The 17,529-nt window shown below is 43.2% G+C and overlaps 1 protein-coding gene and 1 long non-coding RNA gene across 3 annotated transcripts in view; one reads left to right on the forward strand and one right to left on the reverse strand.

The window, feature by feature from the left end:
* CPQ (carboxypeptidase Q) overlaps positions 1-14,637 on the forward strand; it is a 619,593-nt gene extending 604,956 nt beyond the window's left edge. The window contains exons 9-10 of the transcript XR_008536792.2: positions 13,112-13,271; positions 14,497-14,637. The gene's annotated coding sequence lies outside the window, so the exon portion shown is untranslated. The remainder of the gene's footprint in view (positions 1-13,111; positions 13,272-14,496) is intronic.
* Positions 1-17,529, reverse strand: part of LOC134810683 (uncharacterized) — a 364,401-nt gene that overhangs the window by 27,226 nt on the left and 319,646 nt on the right. The window contains exon 3 of one of the 2 annotated variants that reach the window (XR_010159288.1): positions 3,781-8,622. This is a non-coding gene — a long non-coding RNA (uncharacterized LOC134810683). Of the gene's footprint in view, positions 1-2,598; positions 8,623-17,529 lie in introns of those variants that run through there. The other variant, XR_010159287.1, reaches the window with a different exon arrangement.

The raw sequence follows: 17,529 nt of genomic DNA on the forward strand, positions 1-17,529 counted from the left end.
AAAAGGCATGTCTTACATGGCAGCAGTCAAGACAGAATGAGAGCCAACTGAAAGGGGAAACCCCTTATAAAACCATCATATCTCCTGAGACTTATTCACTACCATGAGAACAGTATGGGGGAAACCACCCCCATGATTCAATTATCTCCCACCAGGTCTTTCCCAGAACATGTGGGAATTATGGGAGCTAAAATTCAAAATGAGATTTGGGTAGGGGCACAGCCAAACCATATCATGGAGCTACTCCTGGGCAGTGAGAACCAATCAGATTCCTTCCAACTTCTAGTTATCCATTTAAATCTGATTCCCATCATCTGAGTGCACACAGACCCACTGGAAGGAGAACAAACAAGGAACTGTTTGCAGAATACCTCAGCCTAGGCCCTCTCAAGGTAGACAGGAGGTTTATGGGCAGCAACATCACTCCAAATTCCTCTTGAATGAGTGAGGTTTGGCAGGGGGCACTCTGCCTAGTGCATTTTTCTTCTTCTTCTTCTTCTTCTTCTTTTTTTTTTTTTTTGTTAATTTGTGTATTTCTGACGAAATTTAATTCTTAGGAGTCTCACTTGCTTACATTCCAAAATGCCATTTTTTATTCAAGGTATAAGAAGCCTCTATACACCCTTTCTTTCCAAAAATGTTAGATTTTTAAGTTCCCAAAGTCCAGAATGTAGGCTCCAGATTTAAGCCTGGAAAATCAGTGAAAGTTTGAGTTACAAGTGCTCTCATCTCTGACTCTCTGGGACTTCCACAGGGCTGGTGGTGACATGGTATAAGCCGTGCAGTGGACAGCAAGCTTGAGCTGGCTGTGACCATCGCATCTAGATTGGAGTTGGGGGCTGGCTTTTGTTGACCAACTAAAGTTCCATGGAGCTTTAGAAGGGCTGGATAGATCAGAAAATATTTTGATAAATTTCCTGGAGGAAAGATGAGAGCCAAGGAAACAAAGGAAATAGCTAAAGTGGTCCACAATAGAAACATAAGTGACCAACAAACATATTTGAAAATGCTCATCATCACTAATCAGAGAAATGCAAATCAAAACCACAATGAGATACCATCTCATACCAGTTAGAATGGCTATTACTAAGAAGTCAAAAAACAACAGATGCTGGCAAAGCTATGGAGAAGAAGGAACACTTACACACTGTTGGTGGAAATGTAAACTAGTTCAGTCGCTATGGAAAGCAGTTTAGAGATTTCTCAAAAAACTTAAAGCTACCATTTGATTCAGCAATCACATTTCTGGGTATACACCCCTCCAGAATAGATAATTCTGCCAAAAGACACATGCACTCCTATGTCTATCACCTAGCTATTCACAATAGCAAAGACATGGAATCAACCTAGGTGCCCATCAGTGGTGGATTGGATAAAGAAAATGTAGTACATATATACCATGAAATACTATGCAGCCACAAAAAAGGATGAAATCATGTCCTTTCAGCAACATGGATGGAGCTGGAGGCCATAATCCTAACTAATTAATGCAGGAGCAGAAAACAAAATACTGCATGTTCTCACTTATAAGTGGGAGCTAAACATTGAGCACACATGGACACAAACGTGGGAACAATAGACACTGCAGACTACTACAGATAGGAGGGAGGGAGGGGGTATGGGTTGAAAAACTACTTATTGAGTACTATGCTCCCTACCTGGGTGCATTATACCTATATAACAAACCTGCACATGTACCCCCTGTATCTAAAATAAAAGTCAACATTAAAAAAAGAGAAAGAAAGAAATGGGCAGAAACCAGGGGGCGGGGGAGTGAATGAAAAAGACAGGAGGGAAGATGGGAACAGAAGAGTTGAGGACCAAGCAACATGAAGGGGTCCAAGGAACCTTTCGAAGCAGAATTGGATGACACTGTGTTTGAGTCAGTTTCTGATGCTATGGTACAATTCCTTTCATCTTTCCAAGCCTTCAGTAATGTCACCTACACACAAAAAATGCCTGTGGGAGAGGTTTGTTTCAGGAAAGTTAGCAACTGAGTTACTTGGCGAATGTAGTGCAAGGTCAAACATAGACTGAAATAAACAGACCTACCGAATCCCTCAGCCTCCTCCTCTGTCCTTGTGGCATTTATCTCTTTGCTGCTTGGGCACCATATTTGGGTGAGACAATACGTAAATTGATTAATTTAGTGGAAGAAGGAGCTCAAAACCCAAGGTGACCGACCACAAGCATGTAATTTACCCCAAAATTCCTGTGACTCTGGAGGAAGTAGTTGGAAGTTCCATAACCTGTAGTTCAAGGGTGCAATAGTTTGAATGTTTTTATCCCCTCCAAAACTCATGTTGAAACTTAATCCCCAATGGAACAGCATCGGGAGGTGGGGCCTTTTGGGAGACGTTTAGGCCATGAAAGCTCTGTCTTTGTGAATGGATTAATCCCACCATAAAAAGGATTTGCACAATATATCCACATCACGTAACGGGACTAGCTTACCCACCCCCACCATACCAAACAAAGACTGCCAGCACTACAACCAACACCTGCATTCGTCAAGCACCAACTGTGTTGTGTACCCAGCACCATTCCAGGCAATATGCAGATATCCACTACTTTGAGGTAGTTATTCTTTTTTTTTTTTTTTTTTTTTTTTTTTTTGAGACGGAGTCTCGCTCTGTCGCCCAGGCTGGAGTGCAGTGGCGCGATCTCGGCTCACTGCAAGCTCCGCCTCCCGGGTTCACGCCATTCTCCTGCCTCAGCCTCCCGAGTAGCTGGGACTACAGGCGCCCGCTACAACGCCCGGCTAATTTTTTGTATTTTTAGTAGAGACGGGGTTTCACCGTGTTAGCCAGGATGGTCTCGATCTCCTGACCTCGTGATCCGCCCGCCTCGGCCTCCCAAAGTGCTGGGATTACAGGCGTGAGCCACCGCGCCCAGCCGAGGTAGTTATTCTTACATGAGCACAGGGGTGCTTAGAGAGCAGACATAACCATATATAGAGATCACTCAACAATTCTCATAAACTTAACTTTTGTTTAGTCTGTTCTTTTGATAGCAAAAACTGTTGATTAGTTCTGCCATCTGTAGCCTGAAGTATGGAAAGAACATAGGTTTTGGAGCCTACCTCTGACACTTTCTGTGTTAATTTGGGCAAATTCCTCAACCTCTCTGAGCCTCAGTTTCCATCACAGATCTAACACTTTCTTCCTTGCAAGATTAATGTGATATATGTAAGGAACCTAACACAGCTGTTGCCATGTAATCAGCACTCAATAAATTATAGCTACCATTTTAAAAAGACAGTGGCTGGGGAGTCTTGAGGGAGTTGAGAAAGTGTGTTGGCTCTCTTCCACTCTTCTACCAGGTGAGGAACAGCGTTTATCCCTCCTGAAGGATGCAGAATTCAAGGTACCATGTTGGAAATGGAGACCAGGTCCTTAGCAGATACCAACCCTACTGGTCCCTTGATTTTGGACTTCTCAGCTTCCAGAACTGTGAGAACTGAATTTCTTTTCTTTACAAATTACCTATTCTCAGGAATTCTGTTATAGCAGCAGAAAATGGACTCAGAGAGTTTGAACAATCTCATTTTACCCCTTAAGGGGCAAAGAGACCCCAGCTAAATCTAGGTCTAGAATTTTATTTTCTCATTTGATCATGTAGTAAATAGAAATAATTGTCCTATCTTCCAAAGGAAAAGGCCCAGAGGGTCTTTTATTTCCCTAAGTCCCATACCTAATAAGTAACAAATCCAGAATTTGAATTCAAGTCTTCAGCTGCAATTTTAAAAAATGTTTTGTTTAGAAATTTTTATAGACTTACAGGAAGTTGCAAAAACACTGCAGAGAGGTCCAGTGAACGCTTTATCCAGCTTCCCCAATTTTTGGGAATTCTTCTGCAATTTAATATTCTTCCCTTCACCCACTGAATTTAGGGATGAAGAGCTGAGCTGCAAAGATGAGTTTTGTGCTACAGCCGCCTTTCTAGGTTTACAGATCATCAGGCCCTGGGTCTCTAGCTGAGAATCAGAAAGTAAACAGACAAAGAGTTCAGCCTAAAGAAGTTCAAGTCCCAGAGCAGTGGATCTCAACCCTAGCTGCACATAATCATCATCTGGAGAGCTGTTTAAAATACAGGTTCTAATATAATCAATTAGTTCTGGGAATTAGGCTTCCATGTTTTCTGAAGATCCTTAGGAGTTTCTAACAGGCAGATAGGGTTGAGCTGTGCCATTGGTACTAATAGGCTCTAAAGTGAGCCCACCCTCTCATCAGAGCGTGGTGTCAAGCAACTCTCCTTCCTAGGATCCCATCGCTGACACCAAGATACCTATAAGAGGATCCTGTGAGTGGAGAGGCTCCTGGGGTAACCTGGCAGGGAAATTTGTCTATTGTGTTTACTGAAAGGCATTGTAGTACTGCCACTCAGAGCTGTGCTTCCCTTTCTGAAACAGTCAAGCAGTTCCGGGCACATCAAAGGAGATTATCATTCCTCTGGCACCGGCTTTGTTTTCTGCTGCCTCTAAAAGAAACAGGTCCACTTATCTCCAGAATGCTTTCCCAGAAAGCTCAGTCCCTGCTGGGTGAGGTCACCGGTCCACAATTTGCGTCCATCACACCTTGTAGGAAGTGAGGAGAAACTGGCTTGCTTTGTTTTCCAGCACCGGGGAAACAGATTTCTTCTTAAGCTTCACACAATAAATTGTATTAAATCCTTTCAGCAGGGTTTCCATGGCTATGTGAAACGAAAATCATACAGTAATTGTTTTAAATAATACAGCAAGGCAAGCTGGAGAGTACATCTTAATTTTTGTCATCTGTGCTGTGTTCCTGTTTGTATGGAAATGTTCCCGAGGCAGAGGAAAGGTTTCTGCATTCACTGGGAGTTGCTTGGTGAATGTAATGCAAGGTCAAATACAAACCAAAATAAACAGACTTACTGAATCCCTCAGCTTCCTCCTGTCCATGTGAGCCCCAGGGCTTGTCTGCTTACTTTAAGTGGGAACTAGGATGGCATTTATCTCTTTGCTGCTTGGGCACTAAAACTGAGCCTTCGACTGCATAAGCCTGATTCCTGCTTCTCCCTCAGTCCTCCATAAGGAGACAGAGCTAGATGTCTGCCCTAGACAAAGGCGATGCCTGAGAGGAACCTTGAGTATAAATTTGTCCCCCAGCTGCCTGGTACCTGGGGAATTCTGCAGGGTTAGGTCTTTCCACCAGTGTTAGCGCAGTCATTTACAACAAAACATCACGCATAACAGTCAAGGTCCTGTAATCCCAGCACTTTGGGAGGCTGAGGCAGGTGGATCACCTGAGGTCGGGAGTTCAAGACCAGCCTGACCAACCTGGAGAAACCCCATCTCTAGTAAAAATACAAAATTAGCCAGGTGTGGTGGTGCATGCCTGTAATCCCAGCTACTCGGGAGGCTGAAGCAGGAGAATCGCTTGAACCCGGGAGGTGGAGGTTGCCGTGAGCCAAGATCATGCCATTGCACTCCAGCCTGGGCCACAAGAGTAAAACTCCGTCTCAAAAAAAGCAAAAATAAAAAAGAGTCAGGGTCTTCATAATGGACTGTCCAAGATTCTGAGCCCCAACAACCAGGCTGTTGCAAACTGCCTACCCTCTCTGAGATTTCATTTCTTCATCAGTAAAACGAGGACGGTGAAACCTATACACCCAGAGATTCTGGCTCTCAAATCAGGTAAAGGATATAAAGTGCCTATCCTAGTATCTGACAAAGCATCAGGGCTCAATAAATAGTAATAGTGTTTTGTTACCATTATCATTATTAGTATTTGGTTGTAGAAGAGACTGCCTCTCTCATAATAAGGTGAACCAGAGGGTTGTTGCCTGCCTGGGTGGTATCCAGATTAAATTCAACAACTGCCACCGAGCCCCTTCCAGATGTCACAGAGCTGGCTAGTGTTGGGAAATTGGCAAAAGTCTGCTTCCTCCCCTGAAGGAGCTCTCAGTCTAGAACTAGGACCCTCACCAACTGATGCTGATGAACATTACACTCAGATTGTACTTGACCATGGCTGGCCCATGTTGTGCGATTACTCCAGGGAGAAAGCAGTTCCTAACTTAGTCCTAAACAATCAGTTGGATAAGGAAATAGAGAGCTCTATACTGTCACTGACAGAAAATGTCATGTTGGGTCCCAATCCTCTGTAGGCAATTCAGCTTCTAAATCGGGATACAAGTAAATTCCCTCAGCCAAGCCCCAAAGAGAGTCAGGGCAGACTGCACCCCAGGGCCTAGTCCTTTGACCACAATGATGCTGATGAGAACCTCATGTGGCCGGGAATGGGGAGGTGGAGGAAAGAGAAGATAGGAGTCGAGGAGGCAGAGCCTCACCAAGCAAGTATGAGATCACTTGGCAGACAAACCAACATTGGAAGGAAAAGGACATTGGCCCTAGTCACAGTCTGCCATTTTGAACTCTGGAAGTTTATTTTAGCTTTTTTTTTTTTTTTTTAACGTTTTACAGCATGGACAATAAAAAGTAAGAGAACGCATTAAGAAGATTCGCCCACACAGAAGTCATCTGTGGAGCCAAAACCAAGACATAGTTGAGATGTTTTGCTTTAATCTGTGCCTGTGAGAGACACTTGCTCTCTGCAGGCCCCATGGGAGTTGTGGAACAGACTCACCAGATTCCAGGGCTGCCTGAGAGTGTGCCAGTCTATGGCCCCTAGAGGCCAGTGTGGCCCTGTCCTTCGGTGCCTCTGGTCGGTGGCTTTCGCCTACAGTTCACTAGGTCAATCCCAAGCCTATCCCTTTTTCCAGATGCAGCTCATGCCTCACTCGCTTCCCTGTTTAGAACTTTTTCCCAAGGTGGAGTAGGTTGATGCCAGAGTTGGAGCCCCTCCTCTGCACTCCCATGTCGCCCTCTACTGTGGTACTTACCCCCTAGCCATACTTCCTGTTTACCTGTCTGTCTCCCCTGCTGGTTCATGAGCCCCTCATGATCACAGGGGAGGAACCGTCTCTTAAGTGTCGTGTGTCCCCAGAGCATAGCACAGGGCCTGGTGCATAGAGGCATGCAATAAATGGTTGTTGAATGAGTGAATGCCTATATAAATAAATGAATGGGTGACAAAGCTCACAGAGCACATCAGTATGGTGATGGGCTGAACATCAAGACATTCCTTTAAACCTCTCGGCTGGGGTCCAGCCTCTTTAAGTTTGCCCTCACCCCATGTGGAATTCCAGCACCCACTCACCCATCTACATGCACATACAGTGGACAGCAGCAGCATCTTAGGTCTCCAGGGGGCTTCAGAGCCCCTGCTCCTTCTCTCTAGGCTAGTGCCTCTGGTCTCACTGTAACAAGGGCTGGGTCTGCTCAACTGCTCACTATGACCTCAGTGAGCTAGGCCTGCTCAGCGCATGTGGAGGTGGTACGTGCCGTCTATGGAACCATAACAGCCCCATTTTAAAAGGCCAAGTGTTTCTATTTCTTCTGAGCCCAGGTTTTTTTCAGAACATTTCCCCCATGAATCAAAATCCCCTATAGTCCATTATAGAAAAATGGACAGCAAATACAAAGATGCTAATGACCTAACCTTACTCTCAGGTCCTTAGTAAAATGACCAGATTCTTAAATTAATTCTTCCCACATGGCCACAAGCATCTCATCTACCTTTCAACAAAAGCAGATGACTCACACTGGTTTACTAACCATAGTAACTACCTACTGACCCACTTTCTGTCACTATATTGTCGCTTTTCATACATTCTCTCTTTTAATTCCCATAACAAACCCATTAGGTGGGTTCTGTTTTGATTCCCATTTCATAGATGAGGAAAATGAAGCTCAGATATTTTAGGTGACTTGCCCACAATCACATAGTTGATAAATGATGAACTTGAGATTTGAAACCATGACTGTTGACCTCTAAAATTTAACCTTATCTGGTTATCTCTTGTTACATAACAAACCATCATCAAAATTTAATGGCTTAAAACAATTTACTATGATCTCTCATGGTTCTGTGGATTGACTGGGTCAGGTGGGAAGTTTTCACCTATAGTCTCTCACACAGATGCAGTCAGATGGCAGCTGGGGCTGCAGTCATCTGAAAGCTGAACTGGGCTGGATGTCCGAGATGACAAATCATATGGCCACCAGTCAATGTTCACTGAGGACTGGGAGTTCTTCTGGGGCTACTGATTGAGGATTTATATGTAGTCTGTGTGGTTTGGGCTTCTCACAGAATTTAGAATCCACAGGATAGTGAGATTCTAAAAAGGAGTATTCCAAGAGAAAACTTTTCAAGACATCCAGGCAGGAACTGCAAGGCTTCTAATGCCCTAATCTCACAAGTCCCAAACTTCACTTCCTGTGTATTCTATTGGTCAAGCAATTCCCCAGGGCCAGCTTGGATTCAAGAGGAGGGAGATAAGACAATAACTCTTAATAGGAAGAGGGTCAAAGAATTTGCAGTCATCTTTGTCACAGTATGCTCTCTGATTGCATATTATTTACATTCCTCCCACATGGTAAATACACGTGTCTCCTCCTAAGACCCAAAAGTCTCATCCCATTATGGCATCCACTCAAGCTTGAGGTCCAGGATTTTATCATCTAAGTCAGATCTTGATGCAGATGAGCCTCCTTGGGGTGTAGTTCCGTGAGTACAGCTCTGTCAATCTGAAGACCTGTTAGATGAAGAGACAAGTTATCTGTCCCACACACATAAATACAGTGGTGATACAGAGATAGGATAACTTCACTAAAGCTTTCATTCGAAAGGGAAAGAAACGGGAGGCACATCGCAGTCACTGATCCGTAGCAATTCTAAACTGCTGCCAGGTGCATGTTGCCAGATCTTTGATTAGTGAGTTCCCAGTTGTGCCTCCCTGGGAATGATTGTAGCTCTTGGCTCCCCACTCCTACTGGGATTTTGATTCTGCTCTCTGAATCATTCTTCCTTTTCCATAAGAAATGGCCATGTTTGCAGCTTAGTAGCCTTCTTGTCCTACTTCCTATCCATATAAGGCTCTCTACAGTTTGAACTGTCTCTTTCCTGTTTAGTTCAGGCTGATGGTGCTTTCGCATGTACAATTCTCTTAAATTTTTTGTAAGTTTCCTAAAGACTCTTTCAGGTTCACTCCATTAGTCAAATACATACCTACAAATCTCTTTAAGGTATGCCACTTTCTGCCTTGGGCTGACAGGTGCTATGGAACAATGCCCTTCAGAATTCTTCAAAGTCTGTGAAGTAGACTTTCGCCTCTCCGTGTGGCCTGGGCTTCTTACAGTATGTCACCTTAAAGGTTTCTAAAATCTTAGCAAGCGTCTTAGAGCCATATCTCTGAGATGATCATTACCTTATATCATGTCTTACTTTGAGAACTTTTTTTCCAACTGGAGAGGCTTGGAATGGAAAACAGCTTTATTTCTAAACCCAGCAAGTCTGGCTTCTTATATTCCATGTAAGTTTTGCTTGAAACCGAATAGTTCATTATGGAAGAGGGGAGTTCACTTCTCTATATTCATACTTTATCATACTTACCTAAGAGAAACCATTAGGCATGTTTAGCATTCTGCCTGGAAGTCTCCTTAGCCAAATCTGCCATTTCCTAGATATATTTTCTGTTTTTCACATTACCAAAAGCAACAGTATACCAAATTATCCATCATTACAAAACAAAGGATGCCTTTTTCCAACTTCCAATAACAATGTCCTCGTTTTCCCTCTAGTTCTCATTAATAGTTTCCTCAGGGACCTCACAGCTTCTTCCTGCTGCTTGGTCCCCAAAGCCAACGTCCCACATTTTAAGTTTTCATTATGGCAGCACTCCAGGTACCAAATTCTGTTCTAAGTATCCACAGTTCCATAGAATGCCACCCAAAACATAATTGTTTAAAACTGCAATTTATTATTTATCATGGTTTTATGGGTTGACTTCGTTCAGCTGGGTGATTCTTATCTGGGCTTTCTCCTACAGTTGCAGTCAGATGTTAGCTGGGGCTGCGCTCAGCTGAAGGCTTGATTGGGATCCGTGTCTATATGGCACACTCAGATAGCTGGCAGCTGATACTGGCTGTGGGAGGGAAGCTCAGTTGGAGCACCTACTTATGGCCTCTCCATGTGGCCTGGGCTTCTTACAGTATGCCACCTGGTTCCAAGATGGACCATTCTGAGAGTGAACGTTCCAGGAGACCCAGGCAGAAACTACAACACTTCCTCTGACCTAACCACAGAAGTCCCAGAACATCATTTTCACTGTATTTTATTAGTCAAGCAAGTCACTATGGCCAGCTTAGATTAAAAAAGGGGATGAATTAAGGAAAGGAGAAGACATAGAGACTTGTCTCTCATTAAGAATCCATCTCTTAATGAGAAGCAAGACTGTGTCCTCTCCTTTTGTACTATTCTATACAAATTATGGGTCAGCTCTGCATATCTGGTAACTCATTCCTTTAAATATTGATGCTGATTCTACTCCCAAGGCCATCTTGTCTCTTACCTTAAAAAAATACACATATCCTACTAATATATAGACTCAATTTGACATTATTCTGAGCTTTATATTTGTAAAATATGTTAACTTTTAGTAACTTTAGGACATATGAAAGCTAAAATTGACAATGGCTCTGTCAAACAGCCATCCATGGAGAACCTAGATCAAGAATATTGCCTCTCAATCCCCAGAGCTCGCTCACTCCACTTGATGGGGCCCCACGGGGCCAGGTACTGAGGGGACTCCCCTCTCTGTATCCCACCCATCACTAGCTTCCCCCTGTGCCCTGGGGGAGCCCTAAACTGGGCACTGGCTCATTCTCACAAATATTTTAAGGGGGAGTGGAAAGGGAGGGGGTCATAGCTGTTTTGTTTAACTGGAACTAGAACAGGGATCATGTCCTATTTTAGGACAGAAAGGGGGAAAGATATCAGGATCTCACTTATGCACTGGCCACCACCACTGTCACTCATCACTTTGAGTGTACGTCCCTCAAGAGTTTGTGTAAATTCAGGTCAGAGCTGCAGCTACACAGCCATCCAGTGTCATAGAAAAGCAATTCATGGATGACTGGTCTCTCCATTCGGAAGGATGCAGTCTTCACGTACAATGATGAGAAACTGTTATTTTATAATCTTTTCATTAAAAGCTTGGCTGAAAACCAAAAAAAAAAAAAAAAAAGAAAAGAAATATTGCCTCTCTTTAGGCAATTTATTCATGAGCAATTAGCTGCCTGAAACAAAGAAGAAAACACCCGAATCAAACATTCTTATAACCTTCAATTAATTACCACTGCTAAGTGGCAGACCAAAGTGTAAGTCTATGTCCAATTACACACCTTATGGGCCATTGCTTTTGTTGGTGTAATAAGCCTTCAGCCCCCTTTTGCTATCTTCATCCTTCAGAATGGCTATCTGATGTGGGTAAAAGTGAGTGGTCATTCTCCACTTGTGCTTCCTCTACCTCTGTCAACAAGCACGACAGGGGGAGGAGGCTGTTAGGCAAGAGGGGAGGAGGAATGGAATGCAGCAAGGGCCTCTGCGATTTTATAACTATGACAAAGAATATACGCTCTCCTGCTCAAATGACCACTTGGCAGTATCTCTCACCTTGCCGAGAGCCAGTATAGCTTGGAGAGAATGGGCACAAGCTCTGGAGTCAGGGAGCTTGTATCTGGTTCCTGGCCCTTCCATTTAATGTGCAACAAGGGACAAGTTATTAACCCTCTTCGTGCCTTATTTCCTCAGTTCTCAATACTCATCCTGCTTCTCCTGTTAGTCACATGTAATTATCCGATCACTCCCTCCTTTTGAAAACACCCAGAGTGACCGAAGGTTCAGGGAGAGCTGACTTAACACTGGGCAATCAGGTGAGCACATCTGAGGAGGTGGCATTTAACCTGAGCCTTGAATGACAAGAAGAACCCAGCAGGCTTGTAACAGTCATGGCAGGTGTATTAGTTTCCTGCAGCTGCTGTAACAAATTACCACAAATTGGGCAGCTTAAAACAACAGAAATGTATTCTCTCCTGGATCTGGAAGCCAGAAATCTGAAATCAAGGTGACAAGGCTGCCCTCCCTCCAAAGGCTCCAGGGGAGAACCTGTTCCTTGCCTCTTCTGGTGGCTCAGAAATTCTTTGACTGTGACCACAACTCTCCAGTCTCTACCTCTGTGGTCACATTGCCTCCTCCTCTTCTTCTCTGTGTGTCTGTCCTACAAGGATGCTTGTCATTGCATTTAGAGCTACCTGAATAATCCAGGATAAGTGCCTCTTGTCAAGATTCTTATTTTAATCACATATTTTTGCTATGCAGGGTAATATTCACAGGTTCCAGGGATTTGTAGGTGGACATATATTTTGGGGGCCACCATTCAACCCGCTGCAGTGTGGTCAAAAAATAAAAAGAAAATCAGACTGGATGGGGCCTTTTCAGCCTAGTAAGGGGTTTAGTTTTACTAGCAATGAGAAGCCATTAGAGATCTCAGGCAGAGTTTATACTGAGATGTGTGTGTGTGTGTTTGTGTGTGTGTGTATGTGTGTGTGTGTGTGGTTTTTTTTTTTTTTTTTAGAGGCAGTATCTTGCTCTGTAACCCAGGCTGGAGCGCAGTGGTGCAATCCTAGCTCACTGTAACCTTGAACCCCTGGGTTCAAGCAATCCTCCTGTACCTGAAACTACAAGCACACACCACTGATAGCTAATTTTTACATTTTTAATAGAGTCAGGGTCTTGATATGTTGTCCAGGCTGGTCTCAAACTGCTGGCCTCAAGTGATCCTCCTGCCTTGGTGTCTCAAAGTCCTGGGATAACAGGCGTGAACCACTGTGCCCATCCTATACTGAGATATGTCTTATGATGATCACTGATCACTCTTTCTGCTTTGTGAAGAATGGATTTGGAGGGAGAGTAGAAGTAGAAAGACCAGTTCAGAGGCCATTGCCAATCTGAAAACTTGAGTAGGGGGCAGATCTGATATTATCCATGTAGATTACAGGCAAATAATCCTTCATCAAAGCCTGTAACACAATATTGCTCATAAGAACAATTTTTTTGATAAGGCAACTTCTCATTCTAAATCCTACAAAATAGGACTATGTCCTGGCCCCACTTTATTTTACCTTTAACCCAAATAATTTACTTCTGCTATTAACTAAAATGAACTCATGCTCTGTTTTCCACAGCATTTGGGGACTTCCTCCATTATACCGATGACATGGTTTTAGAGTGAGGAACTCAGAGCAGCCTTGAGAAGAAGCTAAAACATTTGGTAACAACAATCAGAAAGAACAATGTCAGGTCTGCCATACAAAAGTGAAAATATTTGCAGTGGGGAGCAAGTGGGTAAGTAATAGACTGAATACTTCCTGTCTTAGGCTGATCAGGTGCCATAACAAAGTACTGTAGACTGGGTGACTTATCAACAACATAAATGTATTTTTTACAGTTTTAGAGGCTGGAGGTCTGAGATAGATCAGGGTGCCAACATGGTTGGGCTCTGATGAGGGCCTTCTTCTGGGTTGCAGATGGCTGTCTTCTTTTTGTATTCTCACATGGAGGAAAGAGAGCAAGCTAGTTCCCTGGACTCTTCTTATAAGGGCATTAATCTCATTCCTGAGGGCTCCATCTTCAAGACTTAATTACCTCCCAAAGGTTCCACCTCCTAATATAATCATATTTGGATTAGGGGTTTCAATATATGAATTTTGGGGGAACACAAATAGTCAGTCCATTGCACCCCGGCCATGCCCCGCAGGCCTTTCTTTCACGACATGAAGATTTCCTTACAACCAACTCAGTTGATGGGTCCATTAGCTTACAGGATGTGTTCAGAAACAGACTTTCTGCAGAGATGAGACTAAGCATTTTTGTGATTAAAAAGAAGCAGTGCTTTTATTAATGTTGCTTTTCAGGCCACAGTTGTCTCTTTCATGCATACAGCAGAGATCTCTGAGGTCTTAACCAAGTACATGCATCTCATGTGATTAAACTAGCCATTGAAATAGAACATTGGTTCTATTTCAAAAACAGATGTTGGCTCTACCAGCAGTTATCCCTGCAGCCACCCTCTGGTTTTGCCTTGCCTTACAGGGAAAGGGAAGAGAGGACCAACATTTATTGCCACCCACTTCGAGGGGTCTCACTTTGTGGCAGAGACTTCTGATTGTCCTTCAGTGGTCACCCTTCCTCCCTGTGCCCCTTCACCCTCGATTAGTAATAGGATCCTTGATTGTTAACTAGTTAGTGTTGCCAGATAAAATATAGGACATCCAGTTAAATTTGAATCCCAAATGAACAATGAAAAAAAAAATGTATGTTTCAAATATTGCATGAGACATACTTATGCTCAAAAAATTATTCATTGTTTATCTTAAAATTCTGATTTAACTGGGTGTCCCATATTTAACTGGGTTGTACTGAACAAAGATGATGTTTCTCACCTTTCCCTGAGGCTAAGTGAGACCTTGTGACAAAATTCTGGCCAAAGGGATGTAAATAAAAGTGTTCTTAAAAGAAAATAACGTGCCCTCTCCCTTTCTTCTTCCTGCCTGCGTGCTGGGACGTGAAGGTAATCTGGGAACTCCAGCAGCCATTTTGGACCATGAAGAGATCTTGGGGATGGAAGCCATTCGTGATACAACAACAAGCTAGAAGGAGTCTGGTCCCTGGTCTAGAAGATGAGTGAAAAATAAACTTCTACCTTATTGAAGTCACTGTTATTTTGTTTTTTTCCTGCTACATGCAGCTGAGGCTAATAGTACCTACTACACTATGTCTTCTAATTCTCAGTTAACCTTGAAAGGCACATTATTCACATTTTGGCAAATAGAATCCTGAGGCTGAGAGAAGTAACTTGGCCAAGGTGGTCACATAGTAATCATTGAGTCAGATTTTGAAACCCAGTCTATGCGAATGGTATCCTGGGCTCTTATTTTTCTACAATACATTCCTTCTCTGGGTAATAATTTTTATCAAATTCCTAAGGTTTTGTAGTATAATATTAAATTTGCTTCTGCATGTCTGCTCTCTAAAGCATTTAGCTTTCTCCCTCACCAAAAATACAGAACTGCTGTCAATGTTATAGGATCTAAAACTCCATCCCTAGATCTGATATTTGAGAGATCTGCACCAAACGACACATTATTTATTTACTTGTTTCCTTTGGGGTTGCTAAAGAAATGTTTCCAGTCTGTATTATAATAGTTCCCTGCAAAAATGTCTTAAGTGAGTTATGATTCAATATGAAGTGCTCGCTTTTATAGAGAATCAGTATTAAAAGGTCTATTTGTCTATATCTTTTGAAACTTACTGGGTTGTTTGTTGTTCCTTGTAAAATAGAATTTTCATGCAATAAATTTCACACTGAATTTAATGCCAGTAAAAAAATATTTTCAATATCTATTCAGGCATAATTCTATGTTTTTTTGTTTGTTTCTTTATATTTTTGTCAAATATCAAGAGAATAGGAGACCTTAACAGTTGCTTTTTTGCTTTGGTTTCTAGGAATCTTGGAGTTAAATCTCATGTTTATTTGTAGTCATTCAATCATTCCAGATACTAAAATATTTATTTCTGATTTTTACTTTTTTAAAATCCATTTTTTCTTTTTCTCCAACAGTTTTTTTCTTTTTCTTGTCTCTACATTTCCATTTTAGGATACATTTTTATTATTATTGACTACCTCAAATTTGCCTTCATTTATTTCACAAATGCTTATTCATTGCCTCCTTTGCATACCATACTTGCCTGAAAGAAGGTAAGCTGCAAGCTATAAATTCCTAACTGAGCCTTTGCTTGTAACTCATGAATACTATTTTCTTTCAAAATGGCCCTACAAATCTCTACCAAATAACTTATTCCAGAATTAGATGAAGATCAACAGTAAACCCAATATTTTCCAAAATTTACATTCTTTCTTCTGTTTTAAAAACCAAAATATTAGCCCCACCATTCCAGCCTTCTGACAGAAAGCACGTAGCAGTCACAAATTTCAGGTGCCATTAATAGGACCAAACCTAGAGAAAATTGTGGAGGGAGTAGCGTTTTGACAGCAGCATTTCTGCTGCCATCTCTTTTGCAATTGGGGCTTTGCTCTGGGTTCCCGAACACTGAGTACTTCTGGGCCCTCTTTTCACCCACTTCTAGCTACCAACCCTCTTCTCAAAGGATATCACAGACATCGTTATAGCTTTGTGTGGATGTCACTCTTTTCTCCCCCAGGGGGAATGGCATCTTTACCCTTATAGCAAATTAGGAAATGAAGGGCTTCATCCCCATTAGAGGAAACGTATACGCTGTTGAATAGGTTTTAAGAAGGGGGAGGAGCCAGGCACGGTGGCTCACGCCTGTAATCCCAGCGCTTTGGGAGGCTGAGATGGGCAGATCACAAAGTCAAGAGATCGAGACCATCCTGGCCAACATGGTGAAACCCCATCTCTACTGAAAATACAAAAAATTAGCCTGGCGTGGTGGCAGGTGCCTGTAGTTGAGACTACTCGGGAGGCTGAGGTAGGAGAATTGCTTGAACCCAGGAGGCGGAGGTTGCAGTGAGCCGAGATCGCGCCACTGCACTCCAGCCTGGGCGACAGAGTGAGACTCCACCTCAAACAAAAAACAAAACAAAAAAAAAATGGGGAGGGAGGGTGCAAAGCAAGACCTGAGGGCCTTGGAGACAGTAAGAAGCTGGGGCCTTCCTGGTGTCTCTGAAGTGGCCGTGCAGTCAGCATCCATATGCCTGCTTGTCCTGCCCAGCAAAGCACCTGGCAGGTGCATGTCTCCATGGTGATGCAGCCCGTTCTGGTAATATTACTGAGCTTTCAAAGGGTGGAAAAAACAGCCAAGCAGAAAATTTGAGCCTTTCTGCTAGACCAGGGAGGCTGAATTGGAATTTTGATTTTCTTGCCCCGCCCACTGTTAGAAATGGTTGACCCCATCATCTAGGATAGCCTGAGCTTTCTGCCCTTTCAAGCTGAAAAGAGAGACCAGCAACGGCCCATATTCCTAAAGAATCTGTTTGGCTCCTCCATGACATTCCCCTCCCTCACACGTGGGGTTTCCCCCTCTGCCCACAGTCTGTTCTTGGAGGAGGCTCCTGATCCAGTCCTCTCCGGCCTCACAGAGGGAAATCATGTGCAGTGATTCACAGACATTATGGTTCACAAACCCCTTTCACATGCTCTGTGAGGTAGGTTTACGACCTCTGCATTCCTGCTGAGGAAACAAGCTCAGGAAAATTTAGTGGCTTGTATAAGATTTACAAAAAATGAGAAAGCAGAGCTGGGACCAAGAGGTCATAGCTCTCACTCCAAGACAAGAGTTATTTTCAGTTCTCATCAGCGAATGTGTCTGCTGAGAGCCAAGCAGGTTGGCCTCCTCTTGGAAGCCTCCTGCTAGCAGATGCTCGGCCCCCTTCCCTTCATTCCCCCAGTGCTTTGCTCACACCTCTCACGTTCTAGGCGGCTGCTGATGTGACTCTGTTCCTAGGCTGTGAGTCTGTCAATGGCAGGGACAATGTCTGATTCAACTCCAACTACCACATGCCTACCAACATAAATGTCAAATGAAGGAATGAACTCGGGGCTAGACCCTTACTGCTGTCCTA

The sequence above is a fragment of the Pan troglodytes genome, chromosome 7, assembly GCF_028858775.2.
Source record: "Pan troglodytes isolate AG18354 chromosome 7, NHGRI_mPanTro3-v2.0_pri, whole genome shotgun sequence".
Taxonomy (NCBI): domain Eukaryota; kingdom Metazoa; phylum Chordata; class Mammalia; order Primates; family Hominidae; genus Pan; species Pan troglodytes.